At 35.9% G+C, this 18,901-nt stretch overlaps 1 protein-coding gene across 8 annotated transcripts in view; it reads right to left on the reverse strand.

Moving 5' to 3' along the window:
* Positions 1 to 18,901, reverse strand: part of cacna1da (calcium channel, voltage-dependent, L type, alpha 1D subunit, a) — a 140,735-nt gene that overhangs the window by 100,952 nt on the left and 20,882 nt on the right. The gene's annotated exons all lie outside the window — the stretch shown is intronic.

Here is an 18,901-nt window from a genome sequence, read left to right on the forward strand (position 1 = left end):
TTGCTGGATTAATTATTCACCAAGATCTTGCACCAGCATTGATGATGGTAGAGTCTGACCACTGCACAAAGCCTCTCTTCTCCATCCAGCACATCCCAAAGATTCTCAATGAGGTTAAGATCTGGACTCTGTGGTGAACTCTCTCTTAATCCATGTGTGAAAATGATGATCTCATGCCCCCTGAACCCTGAACTCTTTCACAATTCCAGCCCCATGAATCCTGATATTCTTATCTTGGAATATGGTCGTGATCATCAGGGAAGAAAAATTCCATCCATTGATGGAATAACCTGGTCTATATTCAGAATATTCAGGTATTGAGGTCAGCTGACCTCATTCTTTCAGCACATACTGTTGCTGAACCTAAACCTGCAGGCCAACCGCAGCATCAACCAACCCCACATCATTTACTTACTTACTTAAATGCAGGTGGAGACTTTTATTTTGGCCAGGCAGTGCATAAAAAAGGACGTTAAATAAGTAAATTTGAAATGTGCATCAGTATTTGAAGATGTATATAAGAATCAGATAAGAACTTAGAATTTATAGATAAGTATCAAAAACAATAATCGGTCTATCTCTGCTTCTGTATATCAATATCAACATCAAATTAAATCACCCTACTACCAAATCACAACCAGTGATGGTATAGTTACTTTGAAAAAGTAATCCGATTACTGATTACTGATTACTCCTTAAAAAAGTAACTTAGTTACTTTATGGATTACTTGATTTTAAAAGTAACTAAATTACTTTACAAGTTACTTTATTAGTTACTTTCAGCAGCTGCAGACACCACCTCCCGCCGCCTTAACATAAACATTATAACCAGTTTTGCCAATACTCCCTTTATTAGAAAATGCATTTTTAACAGCAACAATTTATCTCTAGACATTTAAAGTTGAACTATTTCCTACAAAAAAAGTTTTTTTTATAAAAATAAAAGACCATTTCTCTTGAATTAAGTTAACATAAATAATTGCTTTTATACAAAATAAAATATGGTCTTTCTTGATTTCACTAAACATAAATACTTGTTTTTATAAATAATATAAAATAAAGAAAGTCTTTCTTGACCTGAAATATTTAACACTGTAAAACTGAACATTGAACCTGTTGTTCTCTGCAGGACAGCAAGGAGTGGTTTAATAAAACAAAACCGTGTGGTCTAGGGTTAGATTAGAGTAACGCGTTACTGACATCACTGATCACAACACACACTCAAAATCTGCTGAAACAAACAAGCATGAACCATGCAGCTTCACTTACACATGCATGTGTGCACTCAAACACACAAACACACACACACACACACACACTCTCTTTGGGGACATTATCTAGCCATCTGCTTCAGGCACACCACCTCAGTTTAGATTTAGGACTACAACAAATCCATAAGGACATATAGACTATAGAACGTAACCATGACGATACAGAAGAGCTCAAACAGTCTGCTGTTACTCCTCAAAAATTCACCATAAAACGACCCGAACCAGATCAGCTTAACTCTTTAACAAACTCATGTTTGATTCAGACCAGAGCAAACAATCTACATACCGTCGCTGTCCAATAAAAAACACTTATCTCCAAAACAGCAACTTTACAGGAGAGAGAAAAAACTTGTAAACTTTCAATGGAAGTCAATGTAAGAAGAGTTTATTTCAGGTCATTTTGATTAGTTTCATCAAGAAATTTTGGCACAGTGTAAGGGACAGTTTGTCTGTTCAAATTATGTAGTAAACTAAAAATCGACAAAAATGGAGATAAGTGTTTTCCATAGGACAGCGATGATATGTGAAAACACCACGAGTTATAGCATGATCTTTGCAATGCAGACATGTGCAATGGTCACATTGCAAGATGTGCAATTCCAACACACAAATGAAATCAAACACATAATGCAACAACTTGCTAGATCCAGAAGGAATTTTGCATAATCGCTTGTGATATTTCAACCCAATTTCATTCATTTGATTTCAATTTCCCATATACAGAGTGGGAAATTGATATAATGACATGCGGAATAGTTTATTTCTGGTGAAATCTGTTAAAAAAAAGTCCTGTTTTTTAATAGGGACACACTGAACCTTTTTGTTTAAAACCAAAACAGAACAAAATACAACATTTGGATGAAGGTTAAATGAAGGATAAATGTTTTTTTCTTCAGATTTTTATTTATTTTGCAATTAATTTTCACCACTGATAAAATGAAGAGCCTAAATACATCTTGTATCTTGCTCTTCAAAGAAAAATCAATTATAAAATTAAACTACACTTTTAAAATATTTACTCAATATTCCAGCATTCCCCCTTGCACTTCTCGGGCAGCAGCAGCCTGTCACTTACACAGACACAGAGACAGTGCTGTGTATCTACAGTAATTGCCTTAAGTGGCATCACACGTCCTGCAATGTGACTACTGCACATGACGATGCTTAAATGATATTCCAATGCATTAAATAATCTATGACACACCAAAAACTTTGTTTTCTAAGTCTTTTCATTTCCCTTTTCTATTTTTAGAATGGTAGTAATGCTTGCCAAATTTTTCATATTGCAATATATGTCGCAAAACGACAAATTATCGCAATGTGGGTTTTTTTTTTTAATATCGTGCAGCCCCACCCAAATATCTACAGCACGCAACCCCAGACTGAGGAGCATTTCCACTGCTTTGACACAATCATACACGCTCAGTTAACCCTTAAAATACTGTCCACAATACACACACACACGCACACTCACACACACACACACACACACACACACACACACACAATCTCGCTACACTCTCCTTTTGCGAGTGCTCGACTTCAGTGCTGAGTTTGCACAATAGAGTCTACTCCACAGAAAGAGGATTGTGAGTGTGACTGTACGAGTGTGTGTGTGCGTGTGTGTGTGTGTGTGTGTGTGTTTGTGTGTGTGTGTGCTTGGACAGTGGCAAGCCTTTAGTTGCTGCAGGCCTCGTTTTGCCAACAATTTACTGACGATTGAGTGGAGCACTTAGCCCACTGTAAGAGATACGGAGCCCTTTGTTACCACCGTAAAAGGGTGAACAGGGCTACCGGCTGCTGGAAGAGAGAGAGAGAGAGAGAGAGAGAGAGAGAGAACGAGAGAAAGAGAATACAAGAGAAAGAGAGAGAGAGAGAGAGAGAGACAGAGAGAGAGAAAACGAGAGAGAGAGAACGAGAGAAAGAGATAGAGAGAGAGACAGAGAGAGCGAGAGAGAGTACTGCATTAAAACTACTAAAAATTAAAAAACTCTAGACTTGGGGACAGTTTTTGTTCTTCGCCTGTTGCTTTGGACAATATTTTTTCCCAGAAGTAAACACAATTAAAAAAATTAATTTTAATACTATTTTAAACAACATATATATAATTATAATAAAACCACATACTGATAATAATCCAATCAAGGTCCTTTAAAGAACAATACAATTTTAATTATTTAATTATTACCAATTGTTAAAACACTGACATTGGAATATACAGGAAGTGTAATATATACAGGTGTTATATCCTTAAATCCTTAAATAAACACAATCTAACCAGAGTGCCTTAATATACATATAGTGCTTACTATAGTGGAGTGTATTAAAATGAATTTGGAGTAGTTATGATTGAATATATTGCAATATATTACAATACCGTAAGCAAGGCGATATATTTTGATTGATTAAAGCAAAATTTAGGACAATTGTTTAAGCATAGTATAGCATATTTATAAAATGTGAATTAAAGAAAAGTTTACTTTTTATCCAGTAGAGGTGGGGCTTAAACTCAACACAAAGTGGACCACTTAAAATCAATACTTAGGGTTCATACACGTTTTAACCAATACATTTCCTTGATTTTTTCAGGCAAATTTTCATGACGATTTTTTAAACCATCAGAGCAGACATGGACAGTAAAACCAAAAATCAACTAAAACTACAATCAAAATTGATTATAGTAGGATCTTATAAAAATATTTAATAATAAAATGTGTGTCAGATCCTGAGAGCTCCATTGTTTAGGCTTAAATCACTGAATTAACTCTGAGCTGACATTTGTAGCTCAAAATATATTTTCTCCATCGATAAATGTAAACACAAAGATTTGTAGACTGAATTTCCATTTCTTTTCCAAAACTTTCTGGATATTTTTATTTTTTCAAAACTTATCCAGGACTGGAAATTGCCATTTTCAATCAATACAATATAATGAAGTGTGTTGATGCGAAATACTGTAGATTATTCATGCTGAAATGAGGTCAAGTAAATTCAATGCATCACTTCTTTCAGTGAGGTGACAAGCGGAGAGAGAGAGAGAGAGAAGAGAGAGAGAGATACAGAGAGAGAGAGAAGAGAGAGAGAGATACAGAGAGAGATACAGAGAGAGAGAGTGAGAGAGAGAGAAAGATACAGAGAGATACAGAGATATACAGAGAGAAAGAGAGAGAGATACAGAGAGAGAGAGAGAGAGAGATACAGAGAGAGAGAGAGAGAGAGAGAGAGATACAGAGAGAGATACATAGAGAGAGATACAGAGAGAAAGAGAGAGAAAGAGAGAGAGAGAGAGAGAGAGAGAGAGAGAGCTTAATCAACAGTCTAATCACAACTCTCCTTAAATAATTACAATATATAACACTGTTATTAATATCTTATTCAGTTATCCTTTTTTATTATTTATTTATAGGATTTACTTTTATACGTAAGATGTGTTTATGTATATGTATATGTGTGTTATGTATGTGTATGTATGTTTGTATATGTATTGTTATATATATATTTTTTTTTTACCTTTTGTATATTAACTTGTTGTTGCATTGCCAATTTTTGCAATTCATGCCAATAAAGCTATTTTAAATTGAAATTGAATTGAAAATTGAGAGAGAGAGAGAGAGAGAGAGAGATACAGAGAGAGAGAGAGAGAGAGAGAGAGAGAGAGAAAGAGAGAGAGAGTGAGACAGAGATACAGATAGAGATACAGGAAACACAACTTGCACATTTCCCCTCTCTCACTGACATTAATTAGGGTGCTGGCTCTACATAAACCTGTCACATCATGTGTCTAAACAGCACTGAAGCATGTCTTTCTCTACCAAAATGGCAGAGTCACTGCTGAGAGAGACAGAAAACAAGCAGAAAAAGCATCTCCAGCCCTTCACCCATCTCTTTTATTCATACATCAGCACTGAAAAGAGAGAGAGAGAGAGAGAGAGAGAGAGAGGGATAGAGAGAGAGAAAGAGGGGGAGGGGGCCTGTGGGGCAGACCATAAATATCTCTGACTCATCACAGCTTATTTATGCTCTAAAGACTTACAGTACATATTCCTTTCTTTTTTAAACACACACACACACACACACATACTCACAGTACATTCGCTGAGTGAACAAAGGTCCAGAAAACAACTGTATCATCACCTGATTTAACATTTAACCTATGCACACACACACACTCACAGACACACACACACACACACACTAGGGCTGCACGATATATCATTTAAGCATCGTCATCATCGCGATAAGCGCATGCGCAGTAGTCACATCGCAGGACGTGTGATGCCACTTATGGCAATTACTGCAGATACACAGCACAGCACTGTCTCTGTGTCTGTGTGAGTGACAGGCTGCTGCTGCCTGAGAAGTGCAAGGGGGAGGGGGGAGCGAGGGGGAGCTGTGCACCTCATGAGGGGAGTGATGAGGAGAAAGGGCGCCATCTACTGACCAAGTGTGCTCTCTCGGGGCTCCGGCAGCTGATGGCAAGCTGCATGACTGGGATTCGAAACAGCGATCTCCTGATCACAGTGGCAGCTAGGGGTGTGCCATATCAAATCGTACGCAATAATATCGCCAACATTTTTAAATATCGTGAACGATGTTAATATTATACCCCGAAATATCGTGCCATATCACCCTACTGTTTTTAGATAAAATTCATACTGTTCTAATTTCCCATTATATATCTACTAGAGACTATAGATTATATCTGTCCAGTATCATTTATTTTACTTTAATCCTGCATATATGGAGATATTTGGAGAGAATTATTATAAGTATCATGACATTCTGGATCAATGACTTCTGTTAAAATCTGATAAATATCTTTTATCTATTTTTTAATATCTCAGTTAGGGGTGTGCCCTATATCATATTGTATGCAATATTAAAATTTAATTTTTATTTTGTTGCAGTTGTGTATTCCTGAAATATATATATATTTTTAATTAAGTTTTGTCATATCTCCAAGAGTATCGTTATCACGATAATAACCACAAAATATCGTGATATTATTTTAGGGTCATATCGCCCACCCCTAGAGGGAGCACTTTAGACCGCTGTTCTCATATTCAACAGCTACATATAAAAGCATTGGTTTAATGTGACACCTATATTATATATTAAAATAATATATCTGTTCAGCTCCACTGAAGGATGTGAAAAGAGCGACAGAATAAAAAAAACACACACACACACAGCTGACATTCATGCACAGGGCAAATGGCAGAGGTGACATGATTGAAAAGGACGTGCGTCTCTGTGTGACTGTGGCGATATTTCACAGCCAGAGTGAAGCTCACACAGGCGTTTTCTCTCACAATCTCTGATATAAAAACATTAGCTGCTATTTTGGATTTCCCGACACTTCCTGATATTATTATTAGTCATTTCTGTGTCTGTTTGTACTGAGAAATCACAACCCTGATAAACTGCTGGAATAAATAAACGTTTTACTCAATATCAAACACAATCTGAAATAACTCAAACTGGTTCTCAAGATACAGAACTGATGTAAACTGTTCGTTTTACTTTGCTTTAATTTATTTTAATTTATTTTTTCTTTTAATAATGGTTATTTAAAGGTAAAATAATAGTAAATGTAAGACAATTATAGAAAAAGGTAATTTAGAAAAAGGAAATAAGCTTCTTAAGGGTGGAATAAAAAGGTAAACTACACAAAAGCAGCAAAGTGTGTGTGTGTGTGTGTGTGAGAGAGAGAGAGACTAACAATGTACTTAAACTCTTTCATTATTAGTATTCTGAGATATTTACGTATATAAGCTGTTTATGTATTTAAGTAATCTACGACTGATTACTTCCACACTTTGTATAGTTTTTGTATTTATATATTTATGTATATTTTTTTAAATCTCTACTTTGAATTTTATAGTTTAGAGTCTTATATCCCTTACTGTGCTCTCGTATTGTACTACCCCTATTGTTTGTTTCTACTGTGTTGTGTAACTGCTACTGGCTGCTAAATTATCCATCCATCCATCCATCCATCCATCTTATAACCGGAAGTTTACATGCAGTTCTACCACACAAATAAAGAGGGTGCTAAATTTCCTGTTGAAAAAAACAAGGAGAAAACATTCAGAATTTAAAGAATGTACCTCACTTAAAACAGAGCAAACTATATACAGGTGTGAAAAGGCTGTTAGAGCAAAGAGAAGGTTTCTGAAGATGTTCTCAGCATCTCATAAACATCAGAGTCTTGAAGAAGGTCAAGCAGTTTTAAAAATTCAGTGATTTATAGATTATGTCCAGGGCTTTAATATAACACTAGAAAATTATATATATATACAATTGACTGTATTTATGTACCCAAAAAATTTACAGTTGAAAAAGTAATGACAATATTTACTGTACACTTTATACCTGTACACTTTCTTACTTTATACTTTCTTATGGATTATTCTTGCAGAAAATAAACAAAGCAGGGTAAAGAAGATTTATGCGTATTGTTTTGCTACAAAGTGTTTTGATATTTTTAGAAAGCAAGCATGGCTTTACTTTGTTAACGGTCAATTCAATTTAGTAAAACTCTGAATATTAAATTAATCATCAAGAAATAAAGAATAAAGAAATAAAGACATAAAAATAGATTAAATGTTTTATAAGGGCTACCAAGTGATTAAACATTTGTTTTCTTTTAATAATAGTTATTTAAAGGTAAAAAATTAATTATTGTAAGATTATCATGCCATTACATGCAAAAGAAAGAAAGAAAGAAAGAAATAATAATAGATTAAAAGTTTTATTAGGGATATCAATCGAATAAACATTTGTTTTCTTTTATTAACAGTTATTTAAAGGTAAAAAATTAATTATTGTAAGATTATCATGCCATTACACGCAAAAGAAAGAAAGAAAGAAAGAAAGAAAGAATAATATATTCAATGTTTTATTAGGGCTATTAATTAATTAAATTATTTTTCATTATAATGGTTATTTAAAGGTAAAATAAAAGAATTATTGTAATATTATCACAAGTCATTACACGCAAAGAAAAAGAGAAATAAATAAAGAAATAATAGATTCAATGTTTTATTAGGGCTATCAAGTACTTAAATTTTTTTTCATTTAATAATGGATATTTAAAGGAAAATATTAAAAACAAAAGAATCAAACTATAGATTCAAATTTTATTAGGGGTATCAATTAATCAAACATTTTTTTTCGTTTAATAGTTGATATTTAGAGGAAAATATATCAAATAAAATTATTAATATAAGAATTACATGTATTTACATGCAAAAAAATAAGTAAGAAATAAAGAAATAACAATAGATTCAATGTTTTATTAGGGCTAGGAATCGATTAAACATTTTTTCTCTTAATAATGGATATTTAAAGCTAAATATTTAAAATAAAAGAATCAATGTAAGATAATCACATGTAATTACATGCAAAAAATAAAGAAATAAATAAATAAAGAAAGAAATAACAATAGATTTAAAGGTTTTTAGGCAGAATAGGCTTTTTGTTGCTCTGCTCTTCAGGTGAGAGTTTTTTAAAGAGGCGGATCAAAGCTCTGTTTAATTTACCCAGCAACATCATTACTGAGCTCATTAGCTTAAAACACATGCAAATGAGTACGCCTGCCTCCAGAGTGGACGGCCACGGAAAATGACTAAAGTTATCGTGACCTGAGGATACAGACACACACACACACACACACACACACACACATACAGGAATGAGACAGCCCCCTGTGCTCATTCACTTTTTGTCCTTCTAACAGCAGGCCTTTCCTCAGATGAGTCACCGGGGCTTTTAGTTTGTTTAATGTCTCCACACAAATGACTGTGCAAAAGTGTGTTTGTGTGTGTATATTGTGTGTGTTTGTGTGTATATATTGTGTGTGTTTGTGTGTATATATTGTGTGTGTTTGTGTGTATATTTTGTGTGTGTTTGTGTGTATATTTTGTGTGTGTTTGTGTGTATATTTTGTGTGTGTTTGTGTGTATATATTGTGTGTGTTTGTGTGTATATTTTGTGTGTGTGCGTGTGTATATATTGTGTGTGTTTGTGTGTATATTTTGTGTGTGTTTGTGTGTATATTTTGTGTGTGTTTGTGTGTATATTTTGTGTGTGTTTGTGTGTATATTTTGTGTGTGTGCGTGTGTATATTTTGTGTGTGTTTGTGTGTATATTTTGTGTGTGTGTGCGTGTGTATATATTGTGTGTGTTTGTGTGTATATTTTGTGTGTGTTTGTGTGTATATTTTGTGTGTTTGTGTGTATATTTTGTGTGTGTGCGTGTGTATATTTTGTGTGTGTTTGTGTGTATATTTTGTGTGTGTTTGTGTGTATATTTTGTGTGTTTGTGTGTATATTTTGTGTGTGTGCGTGTGTATATATTGTGTGTGTTTGTGTGTATATTTTGTGTGTGTTTGTGTGTATATTTTGTGTGTGTTTGTGTGTATATTTTGTGTGTTTGTGTGTATATTTTGTGTGTGTTTGTGTGTATATTTTGTGTGTGTTTGTGTGTATATTTTGTGTGTGTTTGTGTGTATATTTTGTGTGTGTTTGTGTGTATATTTTGTGTGTTTGTGTGTATATTTTGTGTGTGTGCGTGTGTATATATTGTGTGTGTTTGTGTGTATATTTTGTGTGTGTTTGTGTGTATATTTTGTGTGTGTGCGTGTGTATATATTGTGTGTGTTTGTGTGTATATTTTGTGTGTGTTTGTGTGTATATTTTGTGTGTGTGCGTGTGTATATATTGTGTGTGTTTGTGTGTGTATTTTGTGTGTTTGTGTGTGTGTGTGATTCCAAAATCTGAGGTGAGTCAGTGGCTGCGAGTGAGATCGTTTATTAAAGCTGGAGCTCGAGATCACCTGAGGAAAAACTTCTGCAAATATCTGGAAGCAAACATGTGTGAAGTAGCTGGAGAATGGCTTTAATATTCATCAAATAACAATTTGAAACACCTCAGTATCCACAATGGACCACGTTGGTCAAGCTGTGGGTTAGACATGTACTAAATTAGTTGAAGCTCTTTGAAGGTTTTTCAGCACTTGGCTTGGCTACATACATTAATTGGCTCTGAGCACCGCCATCACTGTACTGATAATAACATAGACATGTATATACATAGACTCTGCATAGCGTAGCAGCTGGCGCCAGGAGTCTATGTATATGTATGTCAATGTTATTTTCAGTTCAGTAACGGTGGCGCTTGGAGCTGAAGCTCGCAAATTATGCCCCAGGTCACCCAGTCTGAAGGGTGTTTGAACAAACTGTTAAAATTTCTGGATCTCAGAACGCTGTGGGAGAACGGAGGTGAGCTATTCATCAAAGGTAAGAACTTTTTATCATGTTTTACTACAACAAAAGTCCATTTTACACCAGAGTTCTCCTTTAAAAAAGATCCTACAGTACCTAAAAAGAGCAGAGCTCACAGAAAATTGCTGCTGGGCTTTCAAACAGTGTTTTTAATGGCACAGCAAGCACAGTGTCATGGCTGAGAGCAGTGAACGCTGCACAGACCGCGCTCAGTGTGTAAACAGCATGGGGCAGCAGAGACAGTGTTTGTTCAAAGCAGTACATTATCTGGCTAATATATCAGAAAAAACCTGCACCTTATCAGCAGTTTAGCTCAATTTAATAGAAGTATATTTGATATCTGGGTCGGATTAAGACGGGAAGTTACGCTGTAAGTTGGGGTCAAACTTGGTGGCGTAATTAATTGCGTAAAAAAAATAAAACGCATTACTGATTCCAAATTAATAAAGTGCCTTAACTATTTTACATTGACAAAAAAAATACATTGTGGCCTCTTTTAACTCCTGTGTGAGCTGGGCCTTAATAGTGTGGAAATGATCTGAATGTAATAAACTCAGTGCAGCACTTTACTCTGCCTGCTAAAGTAACACAAAAATATTGTGTGTCCTCCAGCAGCAGAAAAAAACACATATGCGCATTCCCTCACAGACAGTGTGTGTGTTGGTGTATGTGTGTGTGTGTGTTTTAGATAAACAGTGGTGGGTTGTCAGGCCGTCAGGGGCAAATGAGCAGTTAGCTAAGTGATTAAATACACTTTTCAACCATCCTCCCCACTGTAGTCTGCAGACATAGCCAACCACACACACACACACACACACACTCGTATATACACACACAGTCAAGCACTCTACAGCTCACATAGAGAAATGCACAGCTGGGTCCACATATATATTTGGACAGTGCCTCTATAGATTCCTCAGTAGCTTTAATCTTTAGTTAATAAGGTTTGTATGTAAAGTATATACGTATGCATTTTTATGTGTCTTAATGTAAGTGTATTAATGTATCTATGTTTACATTACCAGGCGGAAGTGACTCAAATCTGATTTTTTTTTTTGCTCAATGTGACTCAGATCTAATTTTTTCATGGCTCTGTGAACGTGCCAAATCCGATTTTTCTCTTTCATATGTGGTCCTAAATCAGATATGAATCCGATTCATTGACATGCGACATGAATGCGAACGGTCAAATCATGTGGAATTCATGGGTCTTTTTGCTTTTACACATTAGCATTAGCATTAGCGTTACATGCTTACCTCTTGTACCCACACTTCATCTCCTGGTGCAGCTGTGCAGCTATAGCTGCAAAAAAACAGCAAAAGCAAACCGCCTGGCCTTTTTTCTTCTCCTCAAACTGATCATGAACTTCAGACCAGCTGTTTACTCTCCACTCCAGCAAAAGATGCTCCACGTATGAGCTGCTAACTCATCCATTTCCCTTTATAAAGCTACGAGTCTCTCGTCTCTCTAAGAAGGAGACGTTTATACAGGTATCAATTTGAGGCGCATGTGAGGCAGCGTTTCAGGGACAGATTCGTTTACATTACACACAGATACAGATCAATTACATTTGTGAATGTGAACCGACAAGATAGACAAATCCTATCTCAGCAAAAAATCTGATTTAAAAAATGTGGCTTGTAATGTGAACGAAATGCAGGCATGCATGTGTGTGTGTGTGTGTGTGTGTGTGTGTGTGTGTGTGTGTGTGTGTGTGTGTGAAATGTATAGAGGCGACTGGCTATGAAAAGGGCATGGATCCAAGCGGCATCAGCAGGAGCTGCCTGCAGCATCCTTCAACCTAGACCACCGACCAGTGACCTTTCAACAGGACGTCAGTCTGTCTGACAAAAGGTATATGTGTGTGTGTGTGTGTGTGTGTGTCTGGGAAAGTGATCCTGTAAAAGAGATTAGCTTGAGTATCCAAAAGTACTGAAGGTATGCAGCAGGGTTGCTCATACTATCATCAGTTGTACAGGGGTTGGACAGTGAAACTGAAACACTTTAGTCATTTTAGTGTGGGAGGTTTCATGTTAAAATTGGAGCAGCCTGGTGGCCAATCTTCATTAATTACACATTAAACTAGTAAGAGCAGAGTGTGAAGGTTCAATTAGCAGGGTAAGAGCACAGTTCTGCTCTAAATATTGCAATGCACACAACATTATGGGTGACATACCAGAGTTCAAAAGAGGACAAATTGTTGGTGCACGTCTTGCTGGAGCATCTGTGACCAAGACAGTAAGTCTTTGTAATGTTTCAAAAGCCACGGTATCCAGGATAATGTCCGCATACCACCAAGAAGGACCAACCACATCCAACAGGATTAACTGTGGACGCTGTAAGAGGAAGCTGTCTGAAAGGGATGTTCGGGTGCTAACCCGGATTGTATCCAAAAAACATAAAACCACGGCTGATCAAATCACGCAGAATTCAATGTGCACCTCAACTCTCCTGTTTCCACCAGAACTGTCCATCACCACAATAAATTATTGTGGTCTAAAACCAGGTATTTCAGTTTCATTGTCCAACCCCTGTAGTGCTGGTACAGTAAGTGAATCAGATACAGCAGCTACTAAATTTATACTAAATACTAAAGTATTTCTGAGGATGTTCTTTTACTAGCTACTGCAGATAAGTGAGGCTGCATGCATATACATGCATATACAACTATACATTCAACAGAGAGACCTATAGTATCTCACTAAGAACAAGAAAATTTGATTTTAACGGAAGGAGACCTTAAAAAGTATGCAGAGAAACACATAATAGAACTACATCTGCCATTTTATAGGTGGTCATAATGTTATCTTGGCCCGCTGTACATACACATATACAGACTACTGCAGAGTCACAGACAGAACTGAGCCACTGGTGAGTGAAATATTTAACAGCCACACCTGCAGCAACACGCTGAAACAGCACTTTTCATAATTCATAGCCACATCTCACATTGCTGGCAGAGGAAACACAGATCCTGCAGCTGTGAAACACAGTGCGGAGTGCTACGCTTCGGGGGAGGGCAGCTGACTATAGTAGTATTTGGACAAGGCTAGTTTTACAGGAGGAAGAGTGCGGTGGTGTGAATATTACTAAAGTTGTATTATATATATATATATATATATATAGGGGTTGGACAATGAAACTGAAGCACCTGGTTTTAGACCACAGTAATTTATTGTCCTGACGGACAGTTCTGGTGGAAACAGGAGAGTTGAGGTGTACATTGAATTCTGCGTGATTTGATCAGCCGTGGTTTTATGTTTTTTGGGTACAATCCGGGTTAGCACCCAAACATCCCTTTCAGACAGCTTTCTCTTACAGCGTCCACAGTTAATCCTGTTGGATGTGGTTGGTCCTTCTTGGTGGTATGCTGACATTACCCTGGATACCGTGGCTCTTGATGCATCACAAAGACTTGCTGTCTTGGTCACAGATGCTCCAGCAAGACGTGCACCAACAATTTGTCCTCTTTTGAACTCTGGTATGTCTCCCATAATGTTGTGTGCATTGCAATATTTAGAGCAGAACTGTGCTCTTACCCTGATAATTGAACCTTCACACTCTGCTCTTACTGGTGCAATGTGCAATTAATGAAGATTGGAAACCAGGCTGCTCCAATTTAGCCATGAAACCGCATACACTAAAATGACAGGTGTTTCAGTTTCATTGTCCAACCCCTATATATATATATATATATATATATATATATATATATATATATATATGCATAATGAACATAGCTATTATGGGTTATGATTTTGTATCAATATTTATAGCTATGTTTATAATGCCTTATGTATGCATTATAATATGTTATGAATGTGTTTATAGTGTAAATAGAGATGACATTCATAGAAAGTGTTATCATATCTGTTACTATTATTATATTATATTATATACCACGATGGACATCTGTCACTTTACTTAGAATGTACAATGACACATTATAATACATTATAAACTAATAAAAGCTATTATAATATTTAATGAGTGGTTAAACGTATTTCCAGCATGCTCCATTTAGGCAGCTTTGTTGAGGTTCTTAGTACTGTGACATAAAACATCTTATAAACGCAGCTGATGATGCTGTAATTATGATCACAATTTATAATGCATAATAACATGGCAACAAGGTGTTATACCTTTATAGACATGTTTATAATGCTTTATGGATGCATTATAATGTGTTATGAGTCTAATATACATGCCATTCATAGAAAATGTTGCCAAACCTTTTTAGTGACTTTCAATTATTATAAAGCTTTGCTATAAATGCATTATAACTGCTTGGTTATAATATTTGAGTTTTAGATCTGTGTCGGTTTAGCTGAGGAAAGCTACCTGTGCAGAGTGTGATGCAGAGCATGCTGTGTTCCTGATGAAACGTTCACCTGTGATAACACCCCACAGAGAAACACAAACACAGCATCCCAGAATGGATGTATCCCAGGCAGGCTTGGGGTCAGAGACACAAACACACTCAGGGATCCAGAGCTAGCTGGGATATCTCCCTTATATCCATATTTATTTATTTAAACACACTACATCATTAGATGTATGTGTACAGTATGTGTCATGCCAGTGAAACAGATCATTAAATGATTTGAGGTCATGACTACACAGTGCATTAGAGCCTGCTTCTGATCCAGCACATAATTTCAGAGAAACTAAAGGAATACTGCAGTGTTTTTAACCCAACCTCTATCTGTCACATTCATAGCACACTGTCGATTAGTTAAATTGGCTTAAATGCATTTGTCTTTTTATAATTAGTGTTTTACTTTAAAAAACTCCACATCACATTAAAACAGATGCAATAAAACATCAGTTTAAAAATACAGTAATAATAATAAGAAGAAATATTAATTGTGAATTGAAATTTTGTTCTCTAATTAAAAAAAAAGCAAAGCTTGGTCAGGCTTTTAAGCTTCTGTCCTGGAACTTTAAAAGGGCACTAAAAACCCTGATTATAGCTGACTCCACCCTCAGCTCAAATTTGAAAAAGACTAAAAAATGGAGGAGGTAGTTTGGGAGGGGCACTGGGTTAGGGCTGCATGATATTGCAAAAATTTTACATTGCAAATGTTCTTTTTTTGCGATATATATATATCGCAATATTAAACAACGCAGGTCCCATGATGTTACCAGCCCCGGCCCCCACTCGCGCACTGTCTCACGTCCGGACCGATCAAGAGCTGAGTCAGCAACGAGCTTTCAAACCCGGAGGAAAACAGCAAAACAACAGTAATCAGCCTTTTAATCAGGCATTTAAATGTCTTTTTAAAAGGTAAATAAGAGCATTTGTTTTTCTGGGATTAAAAGTGTGAATTCAGCTGTAACTGGAAATATCTGTGATGCAAAACTGTGCTGGACTGAGGTGCACAGCTTTCAACACATCCAACCATGTGGATGGAGGCCATGTGGTTAGGCTGCTCAGGCAGCAGCAGCCCATCACTCACACAGACACAGAGACAGCGCTGTGTTTCAAGGATCAAAATATGTCAGCAACTTGACGTTTTTGAGTTAATTGCCTTAAGTGACATCACACATCCTGCTATGTGACAATTGTGCATGCGCACATCGTGATGACAATGCTTAAACAATATATCGTGCAGCCCTACACTGAATGACGTATGGGTTTAGGGGTGAGGCAGGAAGGAGAGCTGATTGGCTGAGCTGCAGCAGCAGCAGTGTGCCGCCTGTGACAGCGGTGAGACGCAGATGGTTGGAGGTCAGCACAGGCGGGCGGGGTTATTGTTTGACTGATTTGCATATTGTGATGTGTCTGCGTACCAAAAGACGCCTATAGCACCGTTTAACCTGAGAGGATGCTGCAGAGGCAGAAATTACCACAATAAAAGCGTTTTTAAAGGTATAAATTTTAGGAGCAGGACTGCTTAACACATTTCAGCCATTAACAAAAAATATATGGTTTAGGGTTTAGTGGCTTTTTTTTCATTTATTAAATGATCAATTTAAAAGTGTGCGTGGGGGTCACTTAATCTGTGGGTAACACTTTATAATTTAAATTAAATCTTTCATTAATATATCTATAACTAATGAATAATAACTATTATTTTTCATATTTTAAGGAGCAAAATATTTGCTAACAAATCTGTAAATACCAATAAATGCACTGACAACATTAACTGCAATTGATAAACTTTTGCCAGGTTTACAATATTCTTACTACTAGCGATTTATTAATATTTAAATTCCGAAAAGCTTAGGATTTGTTAAAATGTATAAATATGCATATTAATGCTGATAACTAATTTTCATGTTTAAACATTTGTTGATATTCAAATTCGGATTAACTAATGTTTTGTGGCCTTCTGCGTATCATTAGTTAAAGTATATTAATGAAAGTTACTATAAAGTTTTACCAATCTGTGAAATGGTAGCGAGCTGAACTTTTTATAAACTTTTATCTTGTATTAAAGTTATTTGAAGCTATCTGCCCAGTTTACGCTACTATCTGCCCTGATAAAACACTGAGAAATTAAGAAAAGTTAAAATTCTTTTTTCCTGACAAATTCATTTTTTCATGTGTTTGATGTTTAGTGTTTTCTTTGCTCATTTCCGGTTCTATAAGCTGCAGAGTTGAGAGTGTCTAAATTGAACTGTATCCGTGCACTCGAGAGCTATTCACTGCTCATTAGCCACGGGTGCTGAGCCTCATCCCAATGTGAGATTGAACAGCTGTCTCGTCTCGCCTCGAATTCATCTCCCCTCTCAGCCGAGGAGCAGAGAGACACACAGCACATCACCCCCGATTCATCAGGCCTACTGCACAGCCACCATACACACACACACACCATACACACACACACACACACACACATCATACACACACACACAGGGAAACACACAAAGCGCTACTCTAAATATACCAGAGCGGACCCATATAATCACAGCTATTCACCACAACAAGCACAGAAGCCTGAAAAAAGCCAATCAGATGCATTCAAGAAAGACAGAGGATGAGAAAAAAAAAGCATGACATCACTCTCAGCTCTCAGCAAATCCAGGTAGCAAACCGTGCTCGCCAAAACTAGCATAGCAGATTCCAATTAGCATTAAGCTACGAGCTAAGGGCTGTTAAATTCCATTACAGTAACACTACACTTACTTACTCACATAAGAGATCAAATCAAGAAATAAGAGTTGGTTAAAAAATAAATGAAATAAGCAAAATAAGCAAAAATAATAAATAAATGTTATTTGGTTCTAAAATAACAATTTTCTTCGAATAGTCTTCGAAAAAATCCTGGTGCGATAAATAGCTTAAAGATTATATATAATATCATAAAAATATGACTAATAATAATAATTTCCAAAATAGCGCCAAAAGTGCTCTGAAATAGGCCTGGAACATAAGACTATACTGATAATCCAATAATCCATCGATTATTTAAACTGTTATTTGATTCCTTTGATTATAAATAGATCAGATATCAATTTTTACTTATGTACGGATCAGCTTTTAAGTTATACTTAAGGCTGTTTTATGCTTTTTTATGGTTTTATCCTTATTTGTTTTAAGAACAAATAAAAAAAAGGATAAATATGAAATCACAGTTTTTACTGTTTTTAATAGAAATTTCCTGCATATAATAGGCAGAAATTAAACTACAATAAAAGCGTTTTTATTTTAGGAAACTAATATATGAATTGTATTCTAGAAGTCCAAGGATGCTTTATGATTTACACGCTTTACACACAACCATTTATACTCAGCACTCATCCACACAACAGTGAGAACCGGCAGCCAATAGCGCACAGTGTACTCTCAACCGGAAACAACTGTCCAGCTGGAGAACTGCATCGGGCACTACATGCATTTTATCTAGGACAGAGTGCCAATCCATATCTGGGCACACAGTCACACATACATTTTTTTATACACACACACAATCCTATACAATACACATATACCTATACATACATATACAAATTAATTATATAGAGTAATCAATTTACTGGTTAATTCAGAGTATCCAATTTACCTGATGTCCATGTTTTTTGGACAGGGAGAACATTGAAACTCCACCCAGATAGGGACTTGAACCTAAGACCCCAGTGCTGGGAGGCGAACATGTTAACCACTAAGCCACCGCACCATAAAAATGTTAAGCAGGACTGGTATGTTTTATTTCTTCAAAGTAAAACATTTCAGCTATTTTTAAAAATAAAAAATAAAATATGATTTACGGTTTAGTGGCTCTTTAAACTCACCATTTAATTTTTTTTTTTTACTGTATAACTAAATAAAACAGAAGAACTACCTAGAGATGCACAGTGCTGCGCATTTTCAGACTTTTCTTTTTTACTGCAGTCCTA

This window comes from Astyanax mexicanus, chromosome 24, assembly GCF_023375975.1.
Source record: "Astyanax mexicanus isolate ESR-SI-001 chromosome 24, AstMex3_surface, whole genome shotgun sequence".
NCBI classification, from domain to species: domain Eukaryota; kingdom Metazoa; phylum Chordata; class Actinopteri; order Characiformes; family Acestrorhamphidae; genus Astyanax; species Astyanax mexicanus.